This window comes from Pleurodeles waltl, chromosome 12, assembly GCF_031143425.1.
Source record: "Pleurodeles waltl isolate 20211129_DDA chromosome 12, aPleWal1.hap1.20221129, whole genome shotgun sequence".
Taxonomy (NCBI): Eukaryota; Metazoa; Chordata; class Amphibia; order Caudata; family Salamandridae; genus Pleurodeles; species Pleurodeles waltl.
In genome coordinates, this window is record NC_090451.1 from 695,855,086 (window position 1) to 695,863,965 (window position 8,880).

General features: G+C 46.4%; 1 long non-coding RNA gene across 1 annotated transcript; it reads left to right on the forward strand.

Annotated features, from left to right (window-relative positions):
* The first annotated feature begins 1,747 nt into the window (after positions 1 to 1,747).
* Positions 1,748 to 7,619, forward strand: LOC138267827 (uncharacterized). Its single transcript, XR_011199874.1, has 2 exons — positions 1,748 to 2,066; positions 7,224 to 7,619. It is a non-coding gene; the product is annotated as an uncharacterized lncRNA (long non-coding RNA).
* Positions 7,620 to 8,880: the final 1,261 nt, after the last annotated feature.

Below are 8,880 nucleotides of genomic sequence, written 5' to 3' on the forward strand. Positions count from 1 at the left end.
CAGCAGCTGGACAGTTCAGCTGTTTCTCCAGGGTCAGGTGCAACCGGCAGGCTAGCAGGGTTGGCCCCACGTCCATCGTGCTCCTCAGTTCCCGGTTTCAGCAGGCTTCTTGTCCACTACTTTTGTGTCCAGAAAAGATCTGTTTTCCTGATGTCCGCTGGTCCCCCAAATACTCAATTTAGGGGGCATTAAGGGGACTAAAGGTTAGTAGCCAGTGAGCTACTTACCCTTGGGGTCACTACGCCACCTAGATGACCACTTCCTTTGGGGAGTCGGCATCACCCTGTCCTAGAACTCCTAATTCCACCACACACAGGATGGTGGAATTCCTAAGGTTGTGTTTATTTCAGTCTGGTCACCCTAGGGGTTGGCCAGCCTGGAAATGCAACAGGCCTCCTTTAGAGCTAATTTTCCCACCTGTCCAGGAGCCAGACGGGCCCTGGCGCAGGTGGGTTCGGATCTTCCTATGAAAAAGGCCAAATGTTTCATACCAAAGGTGGTGGCTTCTTTGAAGCCCATGCTTTGGAATGCAGATTTGGTGGTCATGCTGTTGGGAGGGGTGCGTAACACCCCTGTCAGAGCAGGTTTTGTTTCTGACCTTCAGAGATAAACGGCTCTCACCATTGAGGGTCAGAATCTCATCTTTTGGTGGCAGACTGGGTAGAACTAGTCAGTGAGCTCACCAGCAGTTGGTAGGCTTTCAGGAGGCACCTCTAAGGTGCCCTCTGTGTGCATGTATTAGTATATCCATCACTGGAATCTGGGTTTATTGATACGAGATGTTTGATAATAAACATCCCTGTTTTCAGAGAAGCCATCATGTAGCTGGGAAACTCGCATTGAGCAGTGTTCAGCATGTGTATTTAAAATGGCTTTGTTCACTTACTATGTCTAAGAATTGACAAAGACCTAGCAGGGGAATATCTGCTCTTACACATAAGTCCACACATACAATATAATGCACCCTGTCTTAAGGCTCCAAGGCCTGCTGTAGGGGTGACTTACAGATAGTACATGCAGTGTTTAGGGGACATGGCACACAGGCTGTGTGCCAAGTTGTGTTCTCACTTTTGGCAGCATCTTATCAAGCACCCTGCAACGGCAGTCTGCATGAGTTTGGTGCTGGGTCCCTTAAAGTGCACAGGTTATGCTGCAGCTCTAAGGGACTCTCTGCAGTACCTAGGCACCAGTTACTAGGTACTTACAAAAGGTGCTTCAGGGCCTGGGCACTTGGGGATCAAGTGAACAGGTGTCTTGTTTTGTGCTCTTAAGAAGACGCTCCAGAAGGAATGATGACTATGATGCTTATTATATCTTTCCAACTACTAAAGGCCCTTAACAGCAAAAAATGTTAATTATAAAAAATACTTCCAGTCTAGAGCTTTGCTCTTTTTTTGGTCCCCACTCAATTCAACTTAATCTTATTTCATCTTGGTGTCTGCATGGGGTATGTAGCATCTAAATAAATTGAAAGTGAATGATGTCTGCAACCTCACTGGCTGGTAATCACCTGCCTCATTTTCATCTCACACTTCCCCAGCCCCAGAGGCCTTAGCTGCAGGAGTTTGCCTCATTTCCTTGTAGGCCGGACCACCACAGGCCTTTTGCTTGGTGGGAACATTAGTCAATCATTAGAGGTTTTGGACAGGGTTTGGGAGTGAAGTCCCCGGGATGCAGGTAAATGATTCACAGGAATCAACAGAGAACCTCTTCGTCCTTTCTCTGCCTTTATTTCCTTTAATTGTTTTTTTCACTCAAGTCACTAACTCACTCACCCCTCTTGCATTCGGAGGGGAGTCTGCTCAAAGATGAGGTTGTCAGTGGGGCTCCTGCTGGTGCTCTGTGCTTTCCTGTCCCCTTCTGTGGGGGACAAAGAGGGCTGTGACCCCTTCCTGGTGAGACCTCAACAGAAGGGACCAGCCGGTCAGCTCATCCCCGCCTCCCCGTGTGCGGTGTTCTCCCTCCAGCCTGGGGCAAAGTGTTCCTCTGCCGATCTACCTGCGGGAAGGACGGTGGTGGTCCTACAAAGTGCCCATCGGAGGAACTCAACCTTCACCTTTGTGCAGGTAATCAAAGAGAGAGGAAGAGGAGAAAGAGGAAGGCAGACCTGAGGGAAGAGCAGAGGGATTGAGAACATAATACTGAGACTTCAAGGCCAGGCAGTCTGGAGTAGAGCCAGCCATGAGTCAAGAGCCCGCTCCACCTCAATGGCCTGTTGTGAGACTCGCAGATGTCCCTACAAACCTGTGTGCCTCTTAACGAAGGGAGACACAACAGATGTGGGAGGTGGGGTACAGGAGTAAAAAGCCACAGACTCCACAGAAAGTATCATTTATTTACTTACTAGTGGCCTGTGAGCAGGCTGCATTAGTCCAAGGCCACGGAAGCACACTTCACCATGGAGTGTAGGGTGGAGGGAAATGGGGAATGCTAGGAGCAGGGAAACAGAGGGCGTAGAAGGTGGGGCGTACAATCAGGGGCATAGCTTCAGCGTGGGGTGATTGGGGAATTACACCCTTACTAATAAATGTATTCTCTGGAAAATAGTTGGGTACAGGTGCTTTCAGTCGAGTATGTTGAGGTGTCTGTTGGATTTTACAAGGAAAGTCTTCAAAAATATTGGTTATTTTACAAAATATTGTGTTTTCTCTCACTTAGAGGCTTATTTACAAGCCCCTTGTGCCACCTTTGAGTCATTTTCTGACGCAGCGGTGGTGCTAAGCAGTGCTCCACACTGCTCCATATTTACAAACTGATGCATTGGGCCCAATGCATCAGTTTGTAAAGCCTTGAGTCTCATTATACCTGCACCAGGTATAGTGTATGCAAGGTAGGTGTTCCCAGGCAAAAAGCTACGTAGAACTGATGCAGTGAAATTTACATTGCACTGCGTCGTTCTGTGACTTCACTGCGTCAAAAATGTAACGCATGCTCAGGGCAGGTGTTAAACTGACGCAGGGCTCATGTGTATGGGAGCGTCATTTATTTACGCTGGTCCAGCAATATGTAATTTTAGTGCCACAGATGCGTCAGGTTTTCTGACACATCTGTGAAAAAGTGTTCCATGGAGCTCTGTTTTGTAAATACAGCGCATCCATGGCGTAGGTAGGGTATCGTTAGGCAGCGCAAGAAATCTGAAACATCGAAGCCGATGCGTCAAGTTCTTGTAACTTAAGCCCTTAGTACCCCCTACCAAACCGCATTTGTCTCCCTTTCCAGTGCCCCTTTAGCCTCTCTCATGTGCCCGGTTTATCGTATAATGTATTTTGACATTAAATGCCAGCATGAATTTTGGAAAATCTGAAGCTCACCTCCCCGCACCAAATCCCAGTGTCCAAGCTGTGCCCTTGGGTACAATGGAAGGTGAGACTGCAGCTGTGAACTGAATCAGAGCGGACACTAATGCGAATCCCCCAAAAATATCGAATCCCATTCGCTCTCATCCCTCATCCTCACAGGGAGAAGCGGCCTACCCCAAGGCAGAGGCCAAATCATCAGAAACGTAATGTGCGGGGGTGCGGACACCCCCAAAAATGGAGTCGGAGATTTGTGATTGGTCAGACCGATGCCATTTGATCAGGTCACATAAGCCATGGTGATCTTGCACGAGTGGCCCATGCATGTCCCTTACACTTAGATATTGGCAATGTATCCACCACCACACACCACTTTTGTGGTACTTTCCAAGTACCCATTTCTAGATGTGGCGGGCTGTCCTCTGATATTACCCTAGGTCCACCAATCGGGTAACGCATCCGCCATGTCTAACTTGTAACCAAGAAGTAGCTAACCAAGGGGCGGGGTGTGTTGACACCAGGCGACGAAAATAAGAGTCTTGCCGAGAAAGTGTGCAAGGAAAGAAGGGTGCAAAAAAGTAACCGTGCAAAAAAGTAACCGCGCAAAAAAAGTAACTATGCAAAGTGAGACCAGCCTCGGCTATAGACTGAAGGAAAAGATAGTGCCGGGAATCAAGAGTGCAAGGAATTGAGTTATAAGAAATAAGTTGGCAGGAAGAATAGATTGTTAGTGAGTGAGTGTGCGAGAAAAGGAGAGTGCACAGAGTAACAGTGCACAGTGAGACCAGTGCCAGGGCTAGGGATTGGCTGAGGATTGAAGGAAAGGATAGTGTCAGGAATAAAGAGTGCAGTGAATTGAGTGATAAGAAATACGTTTGCAGGAAGAAGAGAGTGTTAGTGAGTAAGTGTGCAAGGAAAGAAGCGTAGAAAGAAATATCAGTGCAAAGTGTGACTAGCGATAGGGCTGGAGAGGAAAGGATGGTGTTTGGAATTAGGAGTGCAAGGAACTGACTAGAAATAAGTTTGCTGGAAGAAGAGATTGTTAGTGAGTGAGTGTGCAAGGAAAGTTGAGTGCAAAGAAGTAACAGTGCAAAGTGAGACCAGCTTCAACTTAACGACTGAAGGAAACGATGGTGTCAGCAATTAACAGTGCAAAGAATGAGGTGATAAAAAAAGGTTTGCGGGAAGATGAGAGTTTTAGTGTGTGAGTGTGCAAGGAAAGGAAAGTGCAAAGAAATAGTGCAAAGTGAGACCAGCGTCAGGACTAAAGAGGAAAGGATAGTGTCGGGAATTTCGAGCGCAAGGAATGAAGTGACTAGAAATAAATCTTCTGGAAGAAGAGATTGTTAGTGAGTGAGTGTGTAAGGCAAGAAGTGTCAGGAAGAACTGAGCACTTAGTGCACCGAAGCTCCCAATCCCTTACCTTGCTAGACTGCATCCCTTCTCTCCTCTGCCTCACCCCTCTCTCATGCTGTGTTTGTCAGCACTTGTTTTCCTCAGTTCTTGGTAGAAGTACCTGCCTGTCTCTCTGTCCTCGCACGCTGGCCTCTGTCCTGTGGCTACCCCTCAAGGCTAGGGCCTCCCTCCATAAATATCCATCTTAAAATAAGAAATAGCCCCGCCCCAATGTTGGCACTTTATTGGTGGTATAGGGTGGGCAGAACCTGAATGATGACAAGTGCGGCAGAAATTGTGAGTGTTTACTTATAAATGTAGAAGATATCTTTGAATGGTGAAAATATACTGAATACTGTTTCCTGGATGGTCACTTGGTTAACAAGCAGTAGAAATGTGGGCGCCCTTCTGGTACACCTAGGATGGTACAACCCTGCCATGCCAGGAGAAGTTTCCTCACCAGCTGGCAGCAATGTATGGCACAAGTAATATTCTCTAACTCCACATTTTACCATCTCACAGCACACCCCATCACTATTCACTCAAAGAAATCACAGCAAACCAGTGTATAATATCTGTATGTAATACTGCCAGTGTCGCGCGCTGAGTTATAGGTACTCCCAGATCCTGAGTAGTATGGTCATTTGTTGATAAGTTCAAAGGTTCAACGAGTTTCATTGGACACGTGTCTAGCTGATGCCAGCCAGGCCTGGCACCCATTCATAGTCTTTCACCCCAGGGACGTGTCAGGATCAGTAAAGTTGGGACTGTTTGAGATTCAGATTTCTCTACAATCAGGCTGGCATTAATGTTAAAATACACCATACGAAAAGCAGGGCATGCAAGGGGCTACAATGGCAGTGGGGCGGGAGAGGAATGCGGTTTGGTAGGGGTACTAAGTGAGAGAAAAAACAGTATTTTGTAAAATAACCAACATTTTTAAAGACTTTCACAAGAGAGAGGGAGAGTGTGTATGTAAGTTTTTGTCTCTGTATGTAAAAATCTGACAGACACCTCAACAAACCCGACTGCAGTCACCTTTACCCAACTGTTTACCAGGAAATACATTTATTAGGGGTGACTAACACACCTCCTCCCCCTTGAAGCTACGTCCCTGTTCATCCCAGCTCCACAACTGTGTGGTGGTGGGAGTCTGTCTGGGACAGGTCTGTGTGTTCTCGAGGAGAGGAGAGGCCAGCTGGGTAGGTTCAGCTTACTCCTACTGAGGTGGAGGCGTGCGGGTTGCTCAGAGGCCTGTGTCTGCACACCCTACAGTAAGGGACAATAGCTGCCTCTCTAAGGACCAGGAGCCCAATATGATCATCTGCTCCAGAGATAGCTGATGGGATGAGCATTCTTCTGGAGGAAGAAATCAAAAACTGCAGTGGTGAAGATTCACTGTGGCCTAAGGTACCCACCACAGGATGCCCAACTACTGACCTTGGCAGCCTGAGAATCCCCAGCATCCATGCAAAGGATATTCTCAAGCACAACCATCAATAAGCAGCAGCCTAGGGTGTTTTAAAAAACAAATCCTCCTCCTTGTGGGAAGGACACCAAAGTCATCCCAAGCTTAGGCTGGATGTTTGATGGACGTCTGCAACTGTCCCCTTGCACTACTTGCAGACAGACTGTGGGAGAGCGGGGTAGAGATGGGGTCAGGACATCTGATCTCTTACAAATTACACCCTTACACTTTCCATGCGTTGGTTATAATTGGGCACATACGAAGTTCGCGTAATTTGCTTTCACTGTTCAGGGAAATTACCTCGAAATCACACCTAACTCAGTGAAGTTCAAATCCAGCATTGAACACTGTGTTTTAGCGTGAAATGCATCCTAGCATCACTTTTTGTTGCGAGGACCCATTTAGCAGTAATAAATAGTGCAAAATTCACTAGTGGCTCAAGCTACAACTGCTTATATTCTGACCGTTCACATTATCCACGCACGTTTGTGGCAACACTTTACTACAATCGGAAGGTACTAATTACGCGACATGGCGCTATGAAGTGATTTCAGCAATATTACTTAACAAATGCAACACGAAATTATGTGAATTACTCCAGCGTAATTTGATTTTCGCCTGGGGCCGATCTATAATCAAGGGACTAATCTACCCACCTATTAACGTAATCGCTTTATTAACATAGGTGATGCGTTCAGCCACCTTGTGCTTTGCTTTCCCCAGCATACAACAGGAGCCCGCCTCTTAGACCCTAGGGGCCCGCATTCAGTGGCGTAGCGTGGGTTGTCAGCACCCGGGGCAAGGCAAGTAATTTGCGCCCCCTAACCCGGGGCAAGGCAAGTAATTTGCGCCCCCTAACCCGTGGATTTAGTCTCTTCCAAGATGTTGCGCCCGGTGCGGCCGGCCCCCCCTGCACCCCCCACGCTACGCCACTGCCGGCATTGCACACCTGGCTCCCACCAATCAAAGACCTTTATTTGTGTATCAATTATTTTATTGATTAAATTAAGAATTGAGAAATAACAGCAAACACAGTCAACAATGTCTTTTTTGCTTCACTTCAGGTGATGCCTGGCTGCCAGCTCACCTATTTTCGCCCGCGCTCGGAGAAACAGTACCTCCTCCCTGGAGTTCATGACTTAGAGGACGCCCCACCCTCTCAACGCTCAGAATTCACCTTGACCGCTTACTACTGCACGTGCAGCCGGAGCCCTGAGAGGGTGCGACGCCGTGCGGGAGGCAGGGGGCGCTCTCGGCTTTTTACCACTCTTCGCCAAAGGCAAATGAAAGGGAAGAAGAGCTTGCAGTAGTGCTGGATGGCAGGCGTTGGGTCCTCCTACAACTGAAGGGAGGGGTCATAGGCCAGGCGTCAGTGCAAATACCTTGGTGACCCCTGAAAATTTCTCAGGATTTTTGTTTTGGAAAAATACTGTAACAATGAAATAAATGTTTGAAATAGGTGTGTGTGAATTTGCAAAGGTTTTCTTTCACAGATGTCTTCAAAACGTTGCAGGTTTCTCCAACTTTCTAGGGGGTTGCAAGTGTAAAATTACATAAAAACAACTAAACTAGATGCAAATCTCCAGGAAAATTCAATTTTCTAATAAAGGGGTTTTGAAAGACAATTCTTCTAAAAAACGTGTTTTTGCAAAAAATTTCACTCACAAGTGAAGTTTTGTAAAAAACAAATTCCAACTTAACCTTTATGAAATTTACAAACTTGGCAAAACCAACACTAATGAAGTTCACATTTGGCCTATCCCTAGTTTGTAGAAAGGGTGTGAAATGTGTTTATTGGACATGGTAATTCTGGAAAAACAAAAAAGTCCAGCCCATGGGTCTTAAGCAGAGTTTCTCCAGTCAAAAAACTGTCTCTTCTCAGCACCTGCTACTGTTGCATCAGAGGTTGCAGCCAGCCCGTTGCCATTCTGTTCCTGTTTAACCTCCTTGAACAGGATATAGTAGGCGGGACTCCCTGACCCTCATTTCCTGTTTCGGGAATCATGTCAGTCAATCAGTTAACGCCTGAGGGCCTGCTGCATGCTCCCAAGAACACCAGTGGGTGCAAACATTTGCAGGTTGAATTCAGTTTAATACCCTTGAATGGAAAGTATAATTCTGGCCACCATGTTGACGTCAAATGAAGTGCTATTGGTTAAAAAGCTAAGACTGGTTGAATCCATCATGGATCACACGGAGCCTCGCTGTAGCGATGAATACATTATATGAAAGTACATTATTTCAAAACAATTGACACGATGCAATCTAGAATATCAATATTTTGTGTGCCACTCCAGGTTCATTTAGTGAAAATGCAAAACAGCAAGTGCTTTAACACTGAAAATCATTCTAGTTGATCTTATGATCGGTACAACAAGGGTTCAGTTGCATGCACTATAAGGTAATTATATAGTATTTAGTTGCTGGTAGATACAACCTGAAGCACAGCCACTGCAGAAGGAATTGTCTGGCAGCACTGATGCTGTCAGGAGGTTTTTCCTGTGGCTTGTGATCCACACACTTCCTTGAGCAATAGGGCTTCGAAAAAATGTAATTAAATTTTTAATGTCTGTTTTCAATAGCAGCCCTATTCTGGGTTTTACAGTGTAATTCAGTTCCTTTCTTTTATCCATTCAGCTGTCAATCACTCAAAGTGGGCCCAATAATTGTAGTTTCTATGCCGGTACATTTTATACACAGCTGCACTTCTCAGGAGCTCAA